This window comes from Geotrypetes seraphini, chromosome 1 (genome assembly GCF_902459505.1).
Source record: "Geotrypetes seraphini chromosome 1, aGeoSer1.1, whole genome shotgun sequence".
Taxonomy (NCBI): Eukaryota; Metazoa; Chordata; class Amphibia; order Gymnophiona; family Dermophiidae; genus Geotrypetes; species Geotrypetes seraphini.
Genome location: NC_047084.1, coordinates 192,084,166 through 192,111,227, shown reverse-complemented (window position 1 = coordinate 192,111,227; position 27,062 = coordinate 192,084,166). Strand labels below are relative to the sequence as shown.

Sequence of the window (27,062 nt, the reverse complement as noted above, 5' to 3'; positions counted from 1 at the left end):
AAAATTAAAATTACACTATTCTAAAAACAGTGAACACTAAAACACTGAACTATATATGGTGCTGAGAATAAATGTCCAAATAAGTGTTCTCGACTTTTTTTTATTTATTATCCATGTCACATTTTTTATAAAGGTTAGTACCAATAACAACATGTTTCATTTAACATATTGATATACATCACAGTAATGATGTATTTTATTATCTCTCATGTAATTTACAAACTTAAAAATGGGAGGTGAAAGGGCCTCATAAGTGGAAAAACCTAGGGCCTCTTTTCATCTAAATCCAGCCCTGACGGCAACTTTTATGTTATTAACTACCATTTGTGCAGTTAGCACAGATTCCTCAATAGGAGACGCTAAATGCAGCCATGTTAAATATGACCAGGTTCTACATATGTGCACTAATGGACATATCATACGTTAATTTCAGAGGGCATGTTGGGCCCGCCCCTATCAATTAGCAAGCACTTTTGTACTTAACATGCATGCTGAATTTTGCTGTTAGTCACATTACATGCAAAAACTTAACACACTTTAGTAGATTTCCATATTTGCAAACATTCTCAAACAGATTTTTTTTTCTTTCTGTTTTTGCTTTGTCGAAAAATTCCTTGCATATTTTTATCATCTGCCTGCAAGGTACTTAGCAGTCACTGTTCGGCTTTGCTTTGGCAGAGCATTTTGCTTAGATACCGACCACATCCTACATCTGGGCAATATACAAAACACTATTTTATGTGTTATAGTGGTGGAGAAATGCTAGCCAATTGAAAAGTAATCAATAAAGGTATTTAATGACTTCAGAAGGAAAAATAAATGATCCTCGCACAGTTAATGGATTAATGTCAGTTATGAGTAACAAAACATCACATAATGCTGACACAGTACTGTGCAAAGTGGTATCACTTTTCATTCGAGTGCCTTAAAAATCTTTTTGCAGGAAAACTGCATTTTAATGCTATCTCAGATGTCATTTTGAGAGGATTTTTACAGTCACATTTCAAAAAAATATAGAAAGCATGCTCTGAATTGTTTCAAGAAATCTGTCATTCGCACAGGCATTATGTAACCCTTTGAAAGCTTTCCAGCAAAATGAAATCACATATTATATATATATGCACACATTATGGAAGGAACTTGTTTATTGCACACTTTTTTCTCGCAAGACATTTTTGCTGTTAAAGCATGTTTTCTTTAGATCAGCTAAGAGTATGCAAATACAATTCCACATCATGAAATGTGATACACAGCATACTAATACAACACCTGATGATCAAATCAGAGCCATTGCAATGCTAAAGTGTTCACTGCATAGGTTTTCTTAGGTCACTCCACATACTGCCAGTTTACAGATAGCAAACTTTCACTTTAAGGGTTAATTTTGAACGCCAATAGTTCTCCTTTGGAAATATTATTCCCTGGAGCACACAAAAACATTTATTTGATCATGTGGAAATAGTGGTGGTGCATACTTCCACAGTTGAGACATCCTCACCATAAAAGCAAATGTACGACGACAAGACAGTATAAAAGAAACCTATTAAATCTATTGTTTACTTCACTTGGGCTCGTTTTGAAGAATATGATCAATTCTCCATGCAGCACAATAATTGGATACAACATTGTGTGCCAATTGTCTTGCGTAGAAATTGCTTTGTTAAGATCAAGTCAATTTCTGGTGACAAGGATCATAACTAGCCTATAACTAGGGTACTATCCACCGTATATTTGCCTTCTTGAATGACAGCAAACATTGTTTAACATGCTGCATAATCCTCATGAGCTAAGCATTTTCAGTATTGTAAAACGATAGGATATAAATGTCAGTAGTTGCACAAGAAAAAAAAAAAATGCAGGAAAATAGTGGATGTCTCCAATCTTTGATGTACTTCCAAACCTATGCTTATTTTGCTCGTATTTTAGCCTAGGACTTGCTCCCACTAAGAAATCAATATACAAATGCTGTTTTTATTCCTAATACCACAATTCTCTATACATTTATGCACTTCACTATATGACACTATTATAATGGCAAGTATTATACTTCTGAATCAAATTCCACAATTGATAATCTGGGTTTCAGATTTTTTTTTTTTTCCCACTCAGGAGACATAGAGGGCATTTAGCGCATTAAACTTACTGCTCACTGACTGGATAAGTAGTCCCACGTTAACTCTCAGTAGGTGGGAAGAGCAATGCACAACCTGAAAAAGAAATAGGAATGCCCCCAAAAGGTGCAACATAGTTTGCACTCACTATGTGGTAAAATCCCATATTAAGACACCAAGTCGCTAGGACTCAAACAAAAATCAATGGCATCTAACAACCACTGCAAACTTTAGCTCATTCCCCTCCCCACCCCATTTTATGAAGTCGCATTAGGATTTTTTATTGCTGGCCACGGCGGTAAAAGCTCCAACTCTCATAGGAATTCTGAGTGTCGGAGCTTATACTGCCGTGGCCGGCGATAAAAATCCCTAACACAACTTATAAAAGGGGGCCTTCACCCAATAAATACATGTGGTGATCTGTTCTTTTCCCCTAATGTGTCTGCAATCTTGTTTTCAATTTGCATTATGGTCTCTTGCCGTTTCCTCAGTAACAAAATGCTGTTTAAATGATGTTTTTAAGTTTCAAGGCACCAGAATTGCACCTCTGTAGGCGTTGCAGGCCACCTAATACCACTGTAGGCATGGCTAATGCTAGAAGTGATATTAGGTGGCTTAAAGTGCTTAAGGAGGCATGATTCACATTAAAAGGTAGGCACTGGAAATTTAGGCCTGGATAACCCCTGGTCTACATTTCTGGTGCCTACCTTTGACGGAGGCATGATTCTGTACCCGGTGCCAGGCATGATTGACATGTGATCAGCAGCTGCTTTTAAGGTGGCCGCAGACAACAGCACCGGTTACAATGTAGCATGAAATGATTTTATAATTCTGATATGATCTTAAAATATGTAGCAGGCTATAGTTAATGTTAATTTTGAATTTGAATTATTGCCTGACCCACTAAATCATTTATTCTCAGGGACTTATGGTAAAAATGATATGGTTTATTGCAAAAGCAAGGACTGAGCAAACTGCCTTCAGAAAGTGTTAAGCACACCTATTCAGATAAAACAAAGGACATGGACCAGAGCTAAACAGAACTTTAACAGGATGTAGATCAAACAGAAGCCCTCCATACCAAATGTATCTCTGTTCTACTCCAATCAGCAAGAACAATATAAGCTCATCACTCCATTTTAAACCATTCAGATATAGATCCACACCACATTCAGCAAGGACAAGAAACAATACTCTCTATGGGGACATCCTTTTAAGCCATTGTGATTCGATCATCCCACCTAGGAACAGAGAAAAAGACCTAAGATTCTATTTTTAGAACAGGTCTCAGCCTTATAAAAAATAAGCAAAATCCGTTCTCAGAGGGAAAGATGTTCACTCTCCCTCTGGAACCAGCCTGGATCAAGCTCTTTCCTCTTTTTCCTGGATCACCAGTGCTGGACCAAGCTGCAACCTCTGCAAACATGTGCTCGGCCTGTTAAGGACTATTCACATTGTGAGTAACTTTTCTTTTCCAGATAAATTATTCTTTCTGCTTTAGCAACATTTGACAACTTGGTTTTCAAATGTTTTTAAATAAATTTTCAGTTTACTTATAAATGTTCCGAGTCACAGTTCTTGTATAAGTAATTGTTATTGCAGAACTGTTTTAATCAAGCGCGCTAACTTTCCCCATATTAATAGTTCTTTTTGTAATATAAATTTCTCTAGGCCAGAGAGGGATATATATTATTGGTGGAGTTCCCTCCATTTAATATAATTTTTATAACATATTTTAATGGTGTGGAGATGTGGACAGTATTAGAACAACAAAATCTGGGCCTTACTGTGTAGCTGTCCCTGCCTTGTGTGTACATGACAGAACATTTGTAGAGAATAAGAACACAGTGTAATAGTGGGTTCCTAAAGTTTTATGCATATAGCAAGATTCCTTCCTAGCAACCTCTTTCATAGATTTGATAAGAATTTTAAATGGAATCATATACCCTGTTTATTTATTTATTCACATTTCTACAACATTTTCCCCAATCAAGAGGCCATTGAAAACAGTTTCCATCTCACACAGAACAACAGAAGTCAGAAACAGAAAAAAAAAGCCAGGAAAAAAAATAGCAAAATAACATTTATGCCTACTTCACATCCCATAAAATTAAATCAAATTAATGAGGAAACAAAAAGCATCAAAAAGTCTGTAAATTGGATGTTTCAGAATATGGATTGGAAATTTGCACATTGATTTTACAGTTGTACTTTTTAAGGAATATCAATCTGTTTTCGCGAATGCATTTTATTCAATTATTGTATAATTTTGTTGTTTTTAGATTTCGTACTTTCATTCACTGTTTGTATATTTTTAGTACAAGGTTGCCAATCAAGGTTGCCAATCAAGTGGAGAAGGCTTCCTCCAGGGCAAGACAAATGATGGGCTGTATCCGCAGAGGTTTCGTCAGCAGGAGACCTGAAGTTATGATGCCGTTGTACAGAGCCATGGTGAGGCCTCACTTAGAGTACTGCGTTCAGTTTTGGAGACCTCACTACCAAAAGGACGTGCTGAGAATCGAGTCGGTACAGCGAACAGCCACCAGGATGGTCTTGGGGCTCAAGGATCTCACGTATGAAGAAAGACTAAAGAAATTGCGGATGTACTCACTTGAGGAAAGAAGAGAATGGGGAGATATGATTGAAACGTATAAGTATATCACGGGGCACATCAAGTCAGAAGATGATATCTTCCGGCTCATGGGACCCTCGACCACCAGAGGGCATCTGCTGAAAATCAGGGGAGGGAAATTTCATGGCGACTTCAGGAAGTATTTCTTCACCGAGAGAGTTGTGGATCATTGGAACAGACTCCCACTCCAGGTGATAAAGGCCAGCAGCGTGACGGATTTTAAGAGAAAATGGGATACTCACGTGGGATCTTTAAGGGAGTAAACTCAGGGGGGGGGGATACTTGGAATGGGCAGACTTGGTGGGCTATAGCCCTTTTCTGCCGCTTTTTCTATGTTTCTATGTGAACCGCCTAGAACTATGAGGTAGGGCGGTATATAAAGATAAAATTATTATTATTAACTTCCTCCTACATATCATAAGATTGGTTTCCCATCTCAGCTCAATAAATGGCCATGTTCATTAAACATTAGTGTGTGCTAACTCCTGCCAGGCTCATACTATTCCCAAGGTTGTGATTACAGTTAGCCCTTGGTCCTAAGAGAATAAGGGGGGGAAGTCACAAAAGGGTGCCAAGCGTGTTAGTGTGTGCTAACCGCTAAAGATGCTCATTATATTCCTAAGAGCATCTTTAGAGGTTAGCACAATGTGGAGGAGGCGCGCTAATGTGCTTAATGCCCTTTCATGAATTACATAAGAATTGCCATACTGGGACAGACCGGAGGTCTATCAAGCCCAGTATCCTGGAGATAAATACATGGCTGTGCAGATGGTGTCATCAAGAGCATTTTGGCATCCAGGACTATGGCATGATTTTCCAAGGGCTGCTGAGCAGGGATGGTGTGCATTAGGGTTGTCCAGAAAAACCTAGGCCCTATTTTATAAAGGTGCGCTAAGCGTTTTAGCACAGATTTAGGGCGTGCTAAATCAAAGCGTGTGCTAACACGTCCATAAGATAACATGCATGCATTAATTAGCATTTAGCATGTGTTTAGCACATAGAAACATAGAAAATGACAGCAGAAAAGGGCCATAGCCCATCAAGTCTGCCCATACCAATGACTCACCCCCCTGCCTTTACTCCCCTAGAGATCCCACGTGAATATCCCGTGAATATCCCATTTTCTCTTAAAATCTGACACGCTGTTGGCCTCAATCACCTGCTGAGGTAGCTCGTTCCAATGATCGACCACCCTTTCGGTGAAGAAGTACTTCCTGGCATCACCATGAAACTTCCCTCCCCTGACTTTCAGCGAGTGACCTCTGGTGGTTGAAGGCCCTGTAAGACAGAAGATATCATCTTCCACCTCTATACGTCCCCCTCTCTCTTCGTTCCTCCAGTGAGTACAGCTGTAATTTATTTAGCCTTTCTTCATACGTTAGATCCCTGAGCCCCAAGACCATCCTGGTGGCCATTCGCTGAACCGACTCAATTCGCAACACATCCTCCACATGGTCTCCAAAATTGAACACAATACTCCAGATGAGGTCTTACCATGGATCTGTACAGCGGCATTATGACTTCAGGTCTTCTGCTAACAAAACCCCTACGGATGCAGCCAATCATTTGTCTTGCCTTGGAGGAAGCCTTCTCCATGTGATTGGCAGCCTTCATATCATCACTAATGATCACTCCTAAATCACGTTCCGCCGTGGTCCTGGCCAAGGTCTCACCATTTCGTATGTAAGTTCTGCATGGATTTTTTTTACCTAGGTGCATCACTTTACATTTTTTAGCATTGAAGCTTAGCTGCCAAGTCGATGACCACTGTGACCCCACAGTGCTAAGTGTGAAAAAAGATATAAATAAATCAAAAAAACACACTCTACCATTCACAACAATTGTCTCTATCCCTTGTCCAGGGGGCCAAAGTATCAAACGTCCATGTCCAGCAAAGCAAAAAATACCAACAGGAAGTACTTAGCTTCTCCGTGGAAACAAACAGCCAGCAGAGATCTTGGTTCGTCCGACAGGCCATTTCCCACTCTGTCAATTCAAGCTGCGCCGGATGATTTGGAGGGTCGCAGCGCAGTCCAGCCGTTCCTGAAGAAGGGAGTGTGCACCCCCGAAACGGAGTCCCGTAGGACGAACCAAGATCTCTGCTGGCTGTTTGTTTCCACGGAGAAGCTAAGTACTTCCTATTGGTATTTTTTGCTTTGCTGGACATGGACGTTTGACACTTTGGCCCCCTGGACAAGGGCTAGAGACAATTGTTGTGAATGGTAGAGTGTGTTTTTTTGATTTATTTATATCTTTTTTCACACTTAGCACTGTGGGGTGCACTTTATCACAAAAAACACGCAGGAGAGCCCGGGGATGTTTCACAGTTAACACTCTTCTGGGTGTAAGCCAAGTGACAGCCTGTACCGCTGGGAGTTTCCAGTGGGTGGCTGTGTGACTGAGGGCTCCCCCGTGTATACATAATAATTAATTATAGATTGTGTTGTGTAGCTCTGCCGATCTTGCTCTTGTCTCTCCCCCTTGTCTGGTTCTAGTTCTTGGGGTTTGGGAGGTTTTTCCTTTTTTCATTGATCTTTTCACCTCCCATTATTTTCGGGTTTTTGTGATTTTTCTATAGACTGTCTTTCCTGAAGACAAGATTCTCTATACGGCGTCATTGAATGATTGACATACAAATGGCAGCCCCCGATATTGGCACTAGACAAATGCCTATATTCTCAATAGTGCGTCTAACTTTAGGCGTGCTTTAGACGTCCGATTTAAGTGAATAATGATAGAGTTAAGGGTCTTAATAAGCGTTAATTGAGACTTAGACGAGGCTAGACGTTATCTAGATGTCCAGAGAAGATAGACACAGGACAGACGTCCAAGTAGAGCATAGTCACGAGAGAATCTCGGCCTTTATGTCATGTCTGTTTTATCGAAAAACAGCAATAAATCAGTACAGAAATAACACTAGAGTCTCAATATGCTTATTATAACAAGTGGGATCAGATTCATTAGAACCCCACTAATACAGTGTTACAACCACAAAAGAACAGGAAAACATTCAACCATCGTCAAATAATGATAAAAAGATATTCTATGAAAAAAATCTAGCAGCGTTTTATTAAATGAACCTTCAATATCTGCACTTTATTGTGGAAAATGACAGAAATTTAACATACTTCACTAATAAAACATGTACAGTTTGCTGTTGTCATTTATCAATGACATTCCGAACATTCAAGCATTCAATGTCTTTTTGAGATAGGCAGGATAAAGCCTGCAAAGCTGTTCAACTCCTTGCAACAAGGCCTCACACTGCACTGAGCGCAGCATGAGGCCTTGTTGCAAGGAGCTGAACAGCGTGGGACAGACACATGGGATCTCTTAGGGAGAGGAGGAGATAGTTGATACTGCAGATAGGCAGACTGGATGGACCATTTGATCTTTATCTGTTGCCATATTTCTACAGTATGTTTACAATAATGGCAAAAAACAAAAAAAACTTGTGGAGGATTGATGTCCAAGTTGATGGCTTTATTAAAACAAATAAGTAATCCACATAAATACATCTAGGGCCAAAACCTCTAGAAACATTTGGACCCTACACGGTTCATGTTTCGACAAAATTCTTCAGGGGTCCCTACATGTCCTAAAAATGAACTTGTGGATTAAAACAATAGTCTCTGCGCAAGACCGACACACTCAAACTGACAGGAAATCGTGCTCCAAGCTCGCCAGAAACCCCCAAACATCACCGGCAACTCCCCACCTTGTAAGGTCACCTCCCCGCCGAACCCCCCCCAGACTTCCCCTCCTCCATCCCCCAGGACTCCCCTACTTTATAATGGTGGCTGGATGGAGGCATCCTTCCTATCTCCAAACGGTTGGCCTGCCTTCGCAAGAATAGCGGGTCTTCCCCTTCCTGGTGCATCATGGGATGCACCAGGGAGGGGCCTTAGGCCTTGATTGGCCTAGGTGCTTAAGGCCCCTCTCACAGTGCATTCTGGGATGCACTGGGAGTGGCCTATGATTCCAATTGGCCAGATCCCTTAGCACTACCTTCTCTACCACCTTACCCAAAAAAGGTATAACCAAAATTGGGTGACAGCTCGAGACTCAATAAATCAAAATCACCTCGTTTCAACAAAGGTTTTAGAGTAGCCTGTTTACATAAAAATGTAAATTCCCAAGACTGCAGAGATTTATTAACCATCATTGTCAAGAAATAGGCAACCTCCATTGTTAATTGCCGTATCACTCCTAAGAACAACCATTTAGAAGAGAGCAGGTGGGGGTAACTCCCTACACAATATTCTGAACTCATTTTCAGTAGTTTACTCAAACATAGCTCAGCATACATCATTCAAATTCCCCATATACCAGTCACAATATAACTAATCTTGATTCCTCAGATTCTCCATTTTACATTTTAGGAAATTTGCTTAAAACATCAGTATCTAACTTCTCACTTTCCATCAACTCCTTATGCTCTTCAATCAAAAACCTGAATGTCTGATATGACTCCTCTAGTTTATCAAATGTCCCTTCTACCTGCTTTTCTGGTGACTAAGACTGTGGTAGACTCCAATGAAAAGTAGCTTTCTTATAAAATATATGAAGCCTGTTTTAACACGTTGGAAGAAGCATAGCCTAATTGTTTCTTAAAATCTCATTTAATCTTGGATCTCAACATGGTGGTCTTAAATTATCTATTTCTTCTTTGTCTAGGTATCATTTGTTGTATCCTATTGTTTCACTTTAATTTTGATCACTTTGCTGTACAAGTGTATTGTTCGATTGTATTGCAAAAACTTATAAATTAAAATTAAAATAAATCAAAAAGATGGTTTAAAACATTTCCAATAAAGCAAGCATTAATAAAAAGTTACTTAATAAAAGATGTATAGACAATTTGCTGACAAACTTATGATGATATCAAATTAGTTAATTTGATTCATATTCTTCTGCACCCAAGTACTTGATTTGGTTATCTTATTATTATTTTGCTGAACTTTTTGTATAACATTTATGTACAATGCCCATATATTACTGGAAGAACAGAAGACATACAAATAAGAAAAATCTATAAAATAAAATAAAAAAAAAATGCCAGCAAGGATATGGCAGCCTCAAAACACCAGCTCCGACACATTAGAGGAAAGGCCCTGCTGGAATTGGCCACAAGCAGCTTGTTTTGAGGCTGCCTCCTGCTTACAGGCTGCACTTTGGGTACGGAAGGGAGACAGGGAGGGAGTTTGCGGCTCAGGACGCCACCTATTTCTGCCACTTTGGGGCTTGAGGGAAGGAGAGAGTAGGGTTTTGTGGCTCAGGACCACTGCCACGCTGGTGCTTCAAGGCACATGGGAGGGAATTGAGACTGTGTTAGACAAGGTTTCCAACAGACTCTGAATTAACCAGAAAAACAGTTATCCGGTATCCATCAATCCCCGTGGGTGTCGGATAGCTGAAATTCTACTGTAAATCAGTTCCTTAAGGTGAGTCTGCTAATCAATTACAGAAGTCAATAGTCAGTTATGTGACAGTACCCTCCAGATAGGTGAAGCAAAGAGGCAATGGATGGGACAGGGGACGTGCAAACACTTACATACTAACCTTTTAATATATTATCAGTTATGCACATAATTGACAATATAAACAAACATTTAGGTGCAAGCATTTGTACCAGCCTTTGACATGGCATAAGCAGTCATGCCTGAAGTTAAGTGTGTCAATTCTGACTTCCTAGTATTCTACAGCATTTATGCATGTAATTGCCGACAAAGAATTCATGCTAAGCACTCATTATCCTACTGCCTAACTTTATGTTTATGCTCATTTTCTTAGTAGCTGACCTATAGAATTACCCTTTATATTCTTAACCTAAAGCTAAGATAGTGGTCAATGAGGTAAAGATGTTCTAATTCTTAGCAAGAAATTTACCTCTTCCATTCCACTCTTTCTTCCCGCACACTGTGCTTAACAGCTTCTCTCTACTCTTTCATCCGCTGCCTTACCCCCAGTTTCTGCCAGCAGTCGTCAATGCAGTTTTCCCATTTAACATAAGAACTTAAGAATTGCCGTTGCTGGGTCAGACCAGTGGTCCATTGCGCCCAGCAGTCCGCTCACGCGGCAGCCCCTAGGTCAAAGACCAGTGTCCTAACTGAGGCTAGCCTTACCTGCGTATGTTCTGGTTCAGCAGGAACCTGTCTAACTTTATCTTGAATCCCTATAACAGCCCTAAAACTCTTTCCCCACCATTAAACCTACCCCCTACCTTTTTACGACACATTCCTCTCTTTCCTTGCTCTCGTTCTAATTACTTCCTCTTCCCCACTTCCCCAGGCTCTCTTCTTTCACTACCCCTGGTGCCCTTCCTTCCTTCATGCCCCTTACTCAACCCTTCTCTTTCCTCTTAAAATGCTCAACATCTATAATCCCTCATCCTCTCCCATCCATCTCTTGCCCAATTAGTCTGCCTCCATCACCCCTTGCAGGCTAATTCTCTGGGTTTTCTACACAAGGTCACTACAACACTGCCTTTAATACCTCTTTCTACCTTCCATGATTCTAAGAACATAAGAATAGTCTTATTGAGTCAGACCAATTGTCCATCAAGCCCAGTAGCCCGTTCTCACAGTGGCCAATCCAGGTCCCTAGTACCTGGTCAAAACCCAAGAAGTAGCAATATTCCATGTTATCAATCCAGGGCAAGCAGTGGCTTCCCCCATGTTTTTCTCAACAACAGGCTATGGACTTTTCCTCCAGAAAATTGTCCAAACCTTTCTCTGCATTTCTATCTTAAGGCAGGGGTTCAACAGCAGTTTACAGAAAGATCTATAGAATTATGGGTGGAGTGGGTAGGATAAATGCGAATTGAATACTCTTTCAAAAAATACAAAGACCAGAGGATATGCCATTTATTGGGTACCAAATGTAAACTGGAGAAAATATATTTTTACGGCATACAACGTTAAACTCTGGAATTCATTGCCAAAAAAAAAAATTGGTAAAAGCAGCAAGCATAGATGAGATTAAAACTGCAGAAGTTCCTAGAAGGAAAGTTTATTTAAGAACCAAGTAGACTCTGGTAAACTAAGTGAAAACCATGCATAAGCAGCATGGGATCTTTACTTTCTGGGATCCTGCCAAGTGCTTGTGACTTGGATTTTCCAATGTTAAAAAGAGAACATTGGGCTTGATGGAATTTTGAACTGATCCAGCATGGTAGTCTTTATGCTAATTTTGGGCTCATGGTGAGTTCAATGGTGGCAGCATTGAATACAGCATGCCTGCGGCAGAGAAGAAAGAAATTCATGACAGTGGCAGCAGCTTTGGCAGATTTTAAAAGGTTGCAGCAGCAGGTGGTGTTGCCTAGACAAAAAATGAGCTATTAATGGTTCTCAAGCATAAGGTAGTACTATGATGGAATCTGAAAAACAGAGGGGAGAGGAGGGTAATGACAACATCAATGGTGCAAGGATCTTAGACACAGCTGAAAGATAATCTAACCTACACAGAGAGTTTTTCACACAAATGTAAAAACATTAAAAATGGAGCACACAATAGCCCAATCTGCCAGAGTCTGAACTTGGTAAATGGGATGGACTGGAAACTAGGAAGAAGGAACGACCTATGGAAAACACAGCAAACAGAGGTAAAAAAAAAAGGGGGAGGGGGAGGGAAGAGATTATGGAAATAAATTGGAGGAGTAACAGAAAGACTAGTCGGAAAGGACTAGGGAATAAAGAGTAAATGGTTTTAAGAATACAGTCAAAATCTGGCTTTTAGTGAATACCCTCTACAAGGAGAGGATACATTGTTTTCTGCAAATAAAGAAATAAGCAAACAAGCAGCATGATAGGCATTCTGACTTACTGAGGCACACCTCTCTCAGTCTGAGACAATATTTCAATTTAATTAAGGCGCTGCGTGAATCAGACATTAAATTCTGAAATGAACTAAAATCACTTTGGAATTGTGTATTAACTTCCAGTTTCTGGGTTTCGCTTCAGATGTTACATTCCATATGCTCTGTTACATATAAAGCAGAAGTTTTTCTTCTATTTGAGTCTTTATGCAATTATTCAGTGTTTAGAGCTAATTATTTGTTCTTTTTAATTAGTAAGGAAAACTATCGCTTCTCGGAGGAAGGCATAATCCCCTGATCAAGTTGGCATACAGATTCTGGCAAAGCAGGAAGCACAGCTACAGAACTAGAAATATGCTGCCTATTTTGGTAGACGTATGGTTCTCATTTCTACCTTACCCTTTTTTTTTGGTTTGTTTTAAAAATATTTCAGCATATTATATTATTTCCAATCTATCAGCATTTTAGAGACTGATGCACAGCAGACTAAAGCAATAACAAGCAATATAAACTAGATAAATGTATCATCAGAGTATGCTTGAAGTTCCTAGATGAAATCAAGGACTGCTTTATGAAGCAGCTGGTTCAGGAACCAACAAGAGGGAAAACAATTCTAGATCTAGATCAGGGATCCAAAGTCCCTCCTTGAGGGCTGCAATCCAGTCGGGTTTTCATGATTTCCCCAATGAATATGCATTGAAAGCAGTGCATGCATATAGATCTCATGCATATTCATTGGGGAAATCCTGAAAACCCGACTGGATTGCGGCCCTTAAGGAGGGACTTTGAGACCCCTGATCTAGATCTTAGTGGACCGCATGATCTGGTACAAGAGTTAACAGTAATGGGGCCATTTGACAATAGTAAAAATAGCATGACTAGATTTGATTTAGAAACTGGGAGTGAGTACACACAGGAAATACAATGCTTTACATAGGAGACTATAAAATGGGGAAAATGATTTAAAAAAATACAACTTAGAGGAGCCACTGCAAAAGGTTAAATATTTACATCAGGCATGATGCTATTCAAAAATGCCATTGTAGAAGCTCAAACCAGATATATTCCATATATTTTAAAAAAATGGAAGAAAAAAGCAAACGACAACCAACATGCTTAAAAATGGAAGTAAAGGAGGCTGTTAGAGCTAAGAAAACATCTTTTGCAAAATGGAAGAAGGAATATCTGACTAAAGATAACAGGAAACAGCATAAGAAATGGCAAGCCAAATGCAAAGAGTTCTAAGGAAGGTAAACAAACTTTGAAAAGAAGATTGCCTTAGAGGCAAAAAAAAAAACCAAATAAAAATCTTTAAGTATATTAGAAGCAAGAAGCAGATAAAAGAAACAGTTGAACCGCTAGATGACCGAGGGGGTAAAAGGGGCACTTGGGGACAGTGGCGTAGTGATACTGAGAGGCGCCCCTCCCCCATCCTCATTTCTGCCCCCTCCCTGCTCCTTCCCTGCTCCAGCCTGCCAAGCGCCCCCCTCCCTTTCCTTTTTCCCGTACTTCTAGTTGAAGTTGCTGCTAGAGGCGATCAACAATGTGCTCCCCGCGACCATGTCTGCTCTCCTTCTGTCATCACTTCCTATACACCGGCACCAGGAAATGACATCAGCGGGAGAGCTGACGGGGTCACAAAGAACACGTCGACTGCTGCGAACAACAACTTCAACTAGAGGTATGGGGAAAGGAAGGGGCGCATGAATGGAGGGGAGGAATGGAAGAGGTGGGAGGTGGGCGGAGAGGAGAAGGGGTGCCGGCGCCCCCATCAACTTGGCACTCAGGACAGACTGCCTCCCCCCCTCCTTACTGCTCCACTGCTCAGGGAGGACAAGACCATAGCAGACAGACTAAATGAATTCTCTGCTTCAGTCTTCATCGAGGAAGATATGGGGGGGAGATACCATTACTAGAAATGATGATGAGTCTGAAAAACTGAAACATATCTCTGTAAATTTGGAAGATGTAATGGGGCAATTTAACATATTAAAGAGCGACAATCACCCGGACTGGATGGCATACATCACAGAGTAGAGAGAGAGAACTAAAAAAGGAACTTGCCGACTTATATATATATATATATATATATATATATATATTACATATTTTTTATTTTTTCCTGGATGGATAAGACTTTCTTTTACTTTATTGCATTGTCAAGATTTATGCTTGTAAAATTGTAAATTTGAATAAACAAAATAAATAAATAAATAAAATCAAGCATGGCATTACAAGATTGGAGGGCTCTAAGGTTATATAGAAAATTATAGACCAGTAAACTTGACATTTGTGCCAAGCTAAATGATAAAGTCTATTAAAAAGAACAAAATTATGAAGCATATACATAAGACATGGATTAATGGATTTAACCAATGACCTCTTTTACAAAGCCGCACAGCAACAGCCCCGAAGCCCTTTAAATCTCTATGGGCTTTGGGGCCATTAGCGCAGCGCGGCTTTGTAAAAGAGGCCACAAGATAAATTTTGCCTCACCAGTCTACAATTTTTGTTTCATGCGTATAAAGGTAAGCCAATTGATATTGTCTATTTGGATTTCTAAAAGGCATTTGACAAAGTACTTCATCAACAACCCCTGAGGAAATGAGAAAATGTCATGGGATAGTAGACAGTGTCCTATTGTGGAATAAGAACTGGTTAAAAGAAAGAATAGGGAGTAGGGTTAAATGATTCATATTTTCAATGGAGAAAGGGTAAATAGTGGGGTTACTAGGGGATCTGTCTTGGGACCACTGCTTTTCAACATATTTATAAATGATCTGGAAATGCGAATAATGATCCAGGTAATCAAACTTGCTGAGAACACAAAGGGCTCCTTTTACAAAGCGGCAGTTTTAGTGCACGTACCGGATTAGCGCGTGCTAGCCAAAAATCTACCGCCTGCTGAAAAAGGAGGCGGAAGCGGCTAGCGTGCGCGGCAATTTAGCGCGCACTATTCCGCACGTTAAGGCCCTAGCGCGGCTTTGTAAAAGGAGCCCAAAGTTATTCAAATGTGTTAAATCACAAGAGAATTGTAAAAAATTTCAAAAGGATCTTACAAAACTGGAAATCTAAATGGCAGATGACATTTAATTTGAGCAAGTGTAAGCTGAGGCATGTAGGGAAGTGGAATTCAAATTATAAATAAGGCTCCACGTTAGGAGTTCATTGCCCAGGAAAAGGATTTAGGTGCTTTCGTTGATAATACATTGAAACCCTCTGCTCAGTGCACAGGGGTGGCTAAGAAAGCTAAATTAAATGCTAGAAATTACTACAAAAGGAATGGAGTACAAAAATAAGAATATAATGATGACTTTGTATCGTGGTGCAACCATACCTCAAATTTTGTTTGCAATTTTGGTCATAGCATCTCAAAAAGATATAGTGCAATTAGAAAAGATACCGTAAAGGGCTACGAAAATGATAAAGGGGATGGATGACTTGACTATGAGGACAGTTTATAGAGAATTGGGATATTCAGCTTGGAAAAGAGATGCTGAACAGAATAAAATACATAATGGAATGGGTTGATGTAAATCGCTTGTTTACTCTTTCAAAAAAAATACAGACTAGAGGGCAAGTAATAAAGCTAAGCAGTAAAGTTAAAACAAATCAAAATATTTCATAACTCAATGTATAATTAAACTGTGGGATCCTTTGCTCGAGAATGTGGTAAAAGCAATTAGCAGGGTTTAAAAAAAGGTTTAGACAAGTTGCTAAAAGCTAAGGCCATAAACCATTATTAAGATGGGCTTGGAAAATCCACTGCTTATTCCTGGGATAAGATGCATAAAGTCTGTTTCACTCTTTTGAGTTCTTGCCAGGCACTTGTGATCTGGCTTGGCCATTGCTAGAAAGAGGATATGGGGCTTAACTGACCTTTGCTTTGTCCCAGTATGGCAATGTTTATGTTCTTATGTATGAAATGATGTCCTCCAAGAACACCGCTTCTGTTATTTTCACCAAACTGCCCTATCAGAACTACTCATGGTTCAGAGTAGAAGTTGGGCTTTCTTTTACTTTTTCTTGCTTTTGATGTTTATATACTGTCCATTTGAAAGTCAGATCTGTTTGAAATGTCTGCATGCAAAGTCAATTAGAGGTTTACTTGAGCCCATCCATTTGGCTGTACTATGACCTCTTCTAAGCACAGAGTGATGTATTGCAGTACTGTCAAGGATCTTAAGGGAGAAGAAAATGAAGTAGATCATATTCCATTGCAATATCTACTTGCGGTTTCTGAAAGGATTAGATAAAAATGCATATCTCTGAAAATAATAGAAACCTGTCAAAAAATAACTGCTAGATAGCAGCCCACAAGATAAGGCATCTTGTTTTGAAAATCATAGCAGCAAGGAACTCAAACATCATAAAAACATTTTAAGGGGGAAAAAAAATAATTTTTTTTCAAAGTTCCTAATCATTGGCCTCGCATATACCACTACTACTACCATATTTATTTCTATAGTGCTTTTATACGTATGCAGCGCTGTACATTAAACATGTAAAAGACAATCCCTGCTCAATAGAGCTTACAATCTAATTAGACTTGGTGTAGCATATATTGTACCTTGTTGATTACAGACCGATTCAAAGAGCCCTGAATTCAAGGGACTAAGGAATGAAGTCATTGGTGCTACTCTCCATCAGAATGTGCCCTGAAAACAGCCAAAGCCTAAGATACTGATGTTGCTACCCCTCCTCCTAGAACAATCTTATGGGGGCTAATGATGTCAACAGTGGGGACCAATCATAACCTGCCACATTTCTATGCTGTGGAAAACATTAAGGATTAAATTCAGTAAATGTCACCCAAATTTTGGCACTAAAAAATGAAATTTTGATTGCTATAAACGGTATTTTGAGTTGGGCACTGTTTATAGAACAGCATATAGGTCAGGATCCATGTCCAACTTTTAGGCATGAGGATTTACACCAATTGAACCCTGGTATAAATCTCAGGGAAATCTTAAGTGAATGCCCCTTACCTGCCCATGCCTCTCCCATGAATATCTTCCCTTTTTAGTTGTACGCTAAAGAATTTATGTGCACATCGTCATAAAACAGCACTTAGAAAGATGCATGTGTAATGTATTTTATTGAAAACTTATTTATAGCTCACCTTTATCCAAGGTGGGGAACATAAAAAGTAAATCTGAATTGTTCCAAATTAGTACCACTAATTCAGGGCTCCTTTTACTAAGGTGCACTAGCGTTTTTAGCACGGGGTTAGCACGTGCTACATTGCCACGTGTGCTAGACGTTAACACCTCCACAGAGCTTGTGTTAGCATTTTCCGCGTAGCGCGGGGTTAGCGCACGTGGCAATGTAGCGCACGCTAAAAACGCTAGTGTACCTTAGTAAAAGGAGCCCTAAATGCAGTGGCCGCGGCTCGAAGCATCCAGAAATGCCTGGATGTCACCATGATGTCATACGCATGTGTGATGTCATCATGTCGATGTCCACGCATGGGCGAAGACCCTCCAGATGAGCCCTGAGATACCAGTGGGGGTGCCAGCAGGGAAGAGGGCCAGAGAGAAGAGGAACTGGTGCCGGCTGATTGCCTATAGGATGTGCCTCTCCTCCTCTCCAGTGTGCCACGGCACGCCTGAAATCTCAGGAGGCACACTAGTGTGTCGCAGCACACAGTTTGTGATACACTGGAAAAACTGTTAGCCCTCAATTATTGGCACTAATAGGTGTGTTAATTAAATTGCACACCTAAATTTGGGTACATAATTTTAAGCACCTTTTTATAGAATTCCCCTGCATGTCCACTGCTTCCTGCTCAACCTTCATGGAACGGTATTGTCAAAATCTTAATCTATCATCAATGCTTCAGAACAGGGGTAGGGAACTCCGGTCCTTGAGAGCCGTATTCCAGTCATGTTTTCAGGATTTCCCCAATGAATATGCATGAGATTTCCCCAATGAATATGGCATGAGATCTATTTGCATGCACTGCTTTCAATATATATTCATTGGGGAAATCCTGAAAACCCAACTGGAATATGGCTCTCGAGGACCAGAGTTCCCTATCCCTGCTCTTGAGATTTACTCTTTTTTTTCCTTACAATTTTCCCCTGTTTCAAGCTGGAATGTAGGTTTTTCTTTTTGTTTTAATCAGCTAATTCAGGGGTAGGGAACTCCGGACCTCGAGAGCCGTATTCCAGTCGGGTTTTCAGGATTTCCCCAATGAATATGCATGAGATCTATTTGCATGCACTGCTTTCAATGCATATTCATTGGGGAAATCCTAAAAACCCGACTGGAATACGGCTCTCGAGGACCGGAGTTCCCTGTCCCTGAGCTAATTGGTCGCGTACATAATTGCACTGGAATTTTCAGAACTGTGTAGATGTTTTTACTGGATACTTCTGAAGAAGGAACTCTGTGGATGTCAACATATAAAGAACGCATGTGGGTACCAAGACTTGTGTTTTCCCTCTTTAACTACAAGCTTCTTTATAGCGTTATTACTTTTGAGAATATTTAACAAGTTTATGTAGTTGGAAGTAGTAATAAATGTTTTAAATTATATAACTAAATAGAGTTTAAAAGGATTTGCATAACAGAATCTCAGCACACACATGTAAACTAAACTAAAACTTAGGACTCCTTTTATTAACAACAACTTTATTCTTCTATACCGCCATAATCGTGAGACTTCTAGGCAGCTTACATTGAAGAGAGCTGGACAGTCAGTGAATTACAGTATGCAGAATCTTTAAATACAGCGAATTACAATATACAGATTGTTAAAAAATTTCAGACTTATACGCAGGGGTGAACATGTTAGAAATAATAGAATTTGATTTAGTGTTTGGTGTAGTTACTGTACTTTAGGTGATATATCTGTCGAATAAGGCAGTTTTTATGACTTTTCTAAAAGTGTCGTAGGTCAGTCTAGCTCAGTGGTCTCAAACGCAAACTCTTCGCAGGGCCACATTTTGGATTTTTAGGTGCTTGGAGGGCCTCAGAAAAAATAGTTAATGTCTTATTAAAGAAATGACAATTTTGCATGAGGTAAAACTCTTTATAGTTTATAAATCTTTCCTTTTGGCTAAGTCTTAATAATAATATTGTAATTTATAGCTAAAGAGACTTTTATTTTACTTTTGTGATTATGATAAACATACCGAGGGCCTCAAAATAGTACCTGGTGGGCCGCATGTGGCCCCCGGGTTTGAGACCACTGGTCTAGTCAGTGTTGTTTGTTTGCTTGGTACATAAAGGTTCTATCCAGGAAGGATTTGTATTTAATGTCAGTAATGCTTGGATATGCAAATAGATTGCAGTTTCTGGTTTGTCTTGTATGGCTGTATAGTACGAAGTAAGGTAGCAGGTTGGGTAGGAGCTAGTCCCCAAACCAGCTTGAAACTTATGCAGGAGAACTTGAATATTATTTGTGCCTCCATAGGACAACTAAGGAGCTTTAGGGCCTTAATGTGCAGAATAGTGCGTACTAAATTGACCCGTGAACTAGACCTTAATGCCAGCATTGAGCTGGCATTATTCTAGAAGCATACCGCGCGGTGTAGCATGCGGTAATTTTGTGCGTGCGCTAAAAACGCTAGAGCACCTTAGTAAAAGGAGCCCTTAGTTTTATAGACCGGGTCATCAACCATGATCAAAGCTATATCTTTGTAGAATTCAGCTTTTAAACATTTAAAATTTAGCTTTTATGATTTCTTTTCCAAAACCCCTCTCTCTTTTCTATTAATCATCATACCTGTTTAAAGGAAGTCAGTAGGATGCATTTCTCTTTCCAGAATGTTTCCTCCAGAGGTTGCTAGAAAAGTCTGGCTCAATTCTGTTTTCCCATACTTAGGGCTCCTTTTACTAAGGTGCGCTAGCGTTTTTAGTGCGCGCTAACCCCACGCTACACGAAAAATACTTACGAAAGCTCTACAGAGGCGTTAGCGTATAGCACATGTGGCAAAGAAGCGTGCACTAAAACCGATAGCACACCTTAGTAAAAGGAGCCCTAAATGTTCCAGAAGCCTCTTGAGGAAACAATACGAGTAGGGACAAGAAACTCTTACTAACCAACATATAATAGAAACCTTGCTTTGTAACTGGTGACGCCATTATGGAAAATGTATAATGTACTGTAGCCTCTTCCCTTCTGTACTAGTGAAATATTCTTCTTCACTTTAGCTATAAATATTTTCCCCATAATACTGCATGAGCCTCTCATTTTGTAAATTGCCTTGAACCTGTTCAGAAAAAGTGCGATTAAGAAATCCTGATTAGATTGGTACAACAAAATATCCTAAAAAGCATTAAGGCTGGCAGAGCACCAAGTTCTTCATCATCTACCTGACTATTCCTTACAGCCTCTTTTGACTAACAAAAATAAATAAAGATTAGATTTTATTGATGAGCAATATAAAGAAATTAGTTTAATGCAGACTTTAAGAGATCAATCTACCTGCTTTAAATATCAGCAGCAGTAGAAAAACAACTGCTTTTACATACAAGCAGCAGCGAGACCTACCGCAACCACCAAGAGCCCACAGACCCGATCCTGCAAGGAGTGTGAACTCCTCCCCCTGCAGTCCATTGGAGAGATCAATCTGCCTGCTTTTAAATATCAGCAGCAGTGGAGATCAACTGCTTTTACACCTAAGCAGCAACGAGACCAGCCACAACCACCGAGAGCACACAGACCCGATCCTACCAAGAGTGTGAACTCTTCCCCCCATGCAATCCGCTAAGAAGATCAACTGTCGGCTCCGGGCGGCTTTCCCGCGGAGGAGAGAATCCTGCATTCACCGTGGGCCTCATCTGGGGCAGCCTCCTTGGAGCGGCTGGGGCACGGGCAGTGTGTCTGGGAGGGAATGCATGGATGGGAGAACATCGCAGGGGAGGAGACATAGGCATCCTGGGACTGTCTGCCAAGTCTCTTCCCTGAAGAAGCCCTTTCTGGAAACGTCAATCGCTCCTCCTAAACTTACTTGCTCCACTTCATCACTGACGCTGAAACCGTGGATTGAAGACAAAGTTTTATTTTATTTTTCTTTCCAGCTTATGATTTATCTTTAATCTTATCTATTGTTTTGCCTTTTGTCTTTGTTTTGTTCTATTTCTATCATTTAAATTTCACCAGAATTCTACTGTTCAACGGCTCCCCCTTCTGCTTCTATTCCTTTCTCTCCTCTCTTCTACCTTCCAAAGTATTTAGATCAATGCTGTCTTGTTAAAATGTTTATTTTATTTTTATTTTTCCTCTAACTCTACTTTTCACTTCTCTATTACCCTCCAGGTACTTTAGTTAGATTGTGAGCCTTCGGGACAGTAAGGGAATTTTTCAAGTACCTTTCTTATTTCTAATCTTAATGTATATTTTCTGTAAACCGCTTAGAACCTAACGGATGTAGCGGTATATAAGAAATAAATTACATTACATTACATTACATTACTTCAAGTAAGATGTCAAGTCTGTGTCAAGAAGTCATGTATAGTTTTATACATCAATGGTAAGGTTTTTTTTTAAAAAATACGGAAATAAACTAGCAGTATCTAGGAAAAAGTTCTGAATCTTCTTGAAAAGGCCGATTTTATTCTGAAATTTTTTGTTTTTATATATAATTTTCACAGTTTAATAAGAGAGTTAGGGGGGGAAATTCAATAAATGACACCCAAAGTTAAGCTCTGGGATGAACCACACCATGCTTGCATTCTGTAAAGGGCAGTCTGCGCAGAACCACCTTTGCAGAACCCTGCATAGCATGCATTTACCCCCAAATTCTATAAAGCCTGCCTAGGGTTAGGTGCCTACATTGGTGTGCCTAGCCAGTGTAAGCATCTAAATTAATTAATAGGCTTAATCAGCACAAATAATTGGCACTTAACCCATAATTAATATTAATTGAAGTTAACCGAATGTTAAATGTACAACGGAGACAGTCCAAACTACCTGAATAACCGCCTCATCCACAACACCGCAACCAGACATAGGAAAACTCACACCCCATTCTCATACCCCCCAATTAAGGAGGTCAAACGGAAAAAACTATATGATGGCCTCCTGGCCACTCAAGCAGCCAAACTAGACAACCAAATCGCCAATCTACTGACGGCATCCCTCGACTACAAGTCTTTTAGAAAAGAAATAAAGACCATACTCTTCAAGAAAACTCTGAAAAAAGTCTCAAACTCCACGTCTCACTAAAGCCAACTACCCCAAACAAATAACCTTACCTATTTCTTACTCTGTTTGAAAATGAATGATTTTTTTTTTTTTTTAAGTTCTTGTTGTAATACATCTTGGATAATTCTTTTGTAATCCACCTTGAACTGCAAGGTAATGGCGGAATAGAAATCCCTAATGTAATGTAATATAATATAACTTGGTAGGCACAATTCTATAAAAGTTAGTTACCTTGTCCAAAGTGCCTATCTAAAAGCAGGTGTGGTTAGGGGATAGATCTAGAGTGTTTTTTGTTTTAGTTATAGGTACCAATTATACAATAGGTACCCTACCGTTATCTAACCAGTTAATCAGGACACATGGTTTCTAAAAAAAAAAAAAAAAAAAAAAACAACAACAAAAAAAAACCAAACCCTAAGGCAGGCCACCTACACTGTAAAAGTCAGTCATGGGTGCAGGGAGACACAACACACAAGGCTGGGTGTGGTTTCACCCGGAAGCGGCAGCTGAGCTGATCAAAGCAAGAAAATCTCCCTGCCATGATCAGTTGAGCGGCCATGGCAGGGAACCCCACGCTGTGAAATTGGCCATCATGAAGGATGCCCACTCCCTCCTACTGCCACCTCTGAACCCCTGGTCAATTCCCCTGGCAGGAGGGATGCCCACTCCCTCATGCTGGAACCGCTGATGCCCCCTCCCCAGACAAATCCTCCGGCAGGAAGGATGCCAACTCCCTCATTCATTTTCGCTTCAATTTTTTTTTTCATCTGATGATCTATCCAGACAGGCCCTACTATCATATTTAAACACCACTGGCATTTTCCACATTCAGTGTGAGAGTATATTTGATCTCTCTCAACCTTTTTCTCATCTTAGGATTGTAAAATATTCTCTCAGTGTTTTTCCTCTCTGATATGCTATAACAGGAAATTCATCAAAACATGGATATAACTGCAGAACATTCCAATGGCTTCTCATTAGTTCCACTAGACAGTAAGCCCCATTTGAAAATGGTAACACACAGACCAGTTGGTCAATTTCAGACTTATTTTGTTCTCGTAAAATAAATTCCCTCTGTGCATAGCGTGCAGCAAAAATGCTTGTTTTATTGCTTTTTGGGGATATCTTAGAGAATTCTCCTTTGAAGTTCTTTAGCTTTTCCAGAAATTGATCTTGTGTGGTTCAAATTCTTCTCAATCTAATAATTTGGCTTATAGGTTGCTTAAATTTCAGCCAGTATGGATGATGACTGGAAAAGTATAGTAAACTGTTTCGCTCTACTTCCTTTCTGTACAAAGTTGTACAGAGTACCCCTTCATCCTTATAGATCAAAACATCCAGAAATTCAATATATTCTTTATGCGTCTTTTTTTTTTTTTTTTGATGATCCTGATGAAAGCTTTATTTGAAAAAAGGTGCAGATAAATTAAAAAATAAAACACAATATAACACTCTAAAACACAGTACAAAGTATGGGCCATGGACGTGCATGGGACGTAGAGTCCATTTATCTTAAAAGTTAGGCAGTCTTGATTTGTTTCCAAAGGAGGTTTCCTCATCGACTTAGTTATGTATCTATGCATCTTATAGCTAAACTGCAGATGTAGGTCCAATGCATTCAACTATTCCATCAACACTGTAGTAAAAATTATTTTTTCTAATTTCTATGTCTGAGATTTTCATCAAGAATTCCGTTGATATTCTCTGAGGTTATCTCTCTTCTCCAGAGCATTGAAAATCATCCTCATAGCCCCATCCTGAGGAATCAATGTATATAATGATGTAATATCCATAATCACCATCATGATAGTTTCTGGCACATTTGTAAGATTTTTTAATAGCCTAATCAGTATATTTCAAATAGGATCCAACTTCCACAGCTTCCTTACATAGAAATACATCTACAAATTTAGATAAAGGCTCCGGAATTGAGTTTTGTGTTGAAATAATTGGTTGTCCAGGTGGGTTTTTAAGGTCTTGTGAATCTTTGAAAAAAATAAATCTTAGGTGTTTTAGGATGATATTCCTGCAGAAGTTCTGCTTCCTTTTATGTAAACATTCCTGTTTTTAGATTTGGAGACATGATTTAATCAATAACTACATGTAATCTGAGCAGGATCTTCCATAAGTATTTTATATGATTCCACTGCCTCCAATAGATGTAATGTTATACATTTGTTTTGATAGGACAGTTACCCCTCCTTTATCTGCTCTCATAATTAGCATACCATCCATTGAAGCCAGATTCTTAAGCATATTATTTTTTTTTTCTTTATTTATAAATTTTGAATACATTTACAATATCCAATAATTCCAAAGGAAAAAAGGATAAATACATAAATCAATACATAATCAAACCATACATACATAATTCATTATAAGCCCACATTAATGGGGAGCACATATTGCTATTTCTAATCAAATAAATTCAGGAAAATAAAGGACCTGTTCCCTTTAAATCCAGAACATTTAATTTCTATATCAATGCCTATAAGATACAAAGAACACAGAATCTTATTAGATACTTGGAAAACATTAAGATACATAAATAATCTGACACCAGAACCAATTGCTAAATCCCTAAATCAATCAATATGGGTAAACTCCAGGATCAGAATTGGCGGATTTAAAATCGTCTGGAAACAATGGATAACTGCAGGAATAAGAACATTAAATGACGTCATATCAGAAGGTTCCTTGCTTAGTTTTTCACAATTGCAAAATAAATTTAGACTAAATAAAACACAATTTTTTAAATGGATGCAATTGAAGCAAGCCATTCAGGTAGGGTTCCCTGAATGGAAAATTCTCAATACTCAATATAGTTTGCAAGTTTTATGTTTCCAGACGGATTTCTTGGGTCACCAAGCCGCAAAATGGTATAAATTAATAAATGGATTTCTAAATAAAAAAAAGAAAACTGGACTTAGGGATATTTGGAGCATTGAGATTGGACAGACAATTTCTGCATCTCAATGGCCAAAATTCTGGTCCTGGAGATTAAGATTAACAAAGTCAGCATCTATGAGTCAAACATGGTTATTTTTATTACATAGAGTGTTATGGACCCCGACGCGCTTGCAAAAGATAGATAATACTAGATCTAATAGATGTTGGCATTGTAAAATAGAAGTAGGGACATTGGATCATTTAATTTTTTTTTGTCCCTGTATAAAAGCTTTTTGGAATTTAATTTGGCCCCAAATAAATATATTACTAGAAAATCACGTAGGACTCTCATATGATACCATATTATTCGGTACTGCAATGAGAACACAGAGTCCAATATCAGCAAATAATAATAAATTACTTTTAATATTGACAGGAGTTGCCATGCAGCAAATCACACAAAATTGGAAAGATTTTACCAAACTAAATTATACATTCTGGTGGAACTCGGTATGTCACATTTACAAAATGGAGAAAATTTTGGCTTTACAACAAGGAAATATTAAAAATTTTAAGAAAATATGGGATCCATTGACTAATTATTCTAGAGATCAGATATCTTAACACATTGATAATAGTAATATAGGGTTAGGGTGGGAAATATAGATATTAATATGAAAGAAAAATGGAAAAACAATTAATAGGGGAAGGGATGAATATCTATGATATGAATTTGTACATACATATATATTTTATTATACATTTTATAATATGTGATTCATGTATTGAAAGAATGAAAATTCTATAAATAAAAAGTTTAAAAAAAAAAAAAAAAAAAAGGAAAATAAAGGACAATAATTCTCAATTCAAATCATTCCTTAAAGTGGGATATTATTTAATTTAATTCTCCTCATATTCTCAGCTAAATGATTCTTAAGCATATTATATTGAATCTTATACCAACTGAATGCGTGAATGTGAAGAGTACTTTCAGATTCTTTACTATTTAAATTTTTCAACATTAGATCACAGAACGTAGATACTCTTGCTTCCATTTTTTTCTGGGGGAACCCTCTTGAAGGTAATTTACATTTTGATGCTTCAATTCTAGGTGGATTTTCCAGAAAAAAGGCCTTCAATTGAAGTTTACGAATAAATTTAAAGAAATCAATCCTCAGCCTAAATGGGTTATATGAGGTGGTGGAAACAAACACTAACCCCAAATTCAATAGTTAGATTTGATCATTTGTCAGCTCTATATTTGTCAAATTCACTATGGACGACGTTGAGTGCTCAAATTCTGATCGTTGATTCCACTATTGGCTATGAAAAGTAGCTTAACTATAAAGAGCAAAACTGGATCTTTAAATTGCATTCAACTACCCCTTTTGAACTAAACACAGAGATAGAATGGTCAATGTTGTTTTGACTGAGCCCTGCACCCAACTAATGGCAGTT

The 27,062-nt window shown here is 38.9% G+C and overlaps 1 protein-coding gene across 5 annotated transcripts in view; it reads right to left on the bottom strand.

Annotated features, from left to right (window-relative positions):
* The window catches only part of TENM3 (teneurin transmembrane protein 3), a 2,583,516-nt gene that overhangs the window by 699,330 nt on the left and 1,857,124 nt on the right, over positions 1–27,062 (bottom strand). The gene's annotated exons all lie outside the window — the stretch shown is intronic.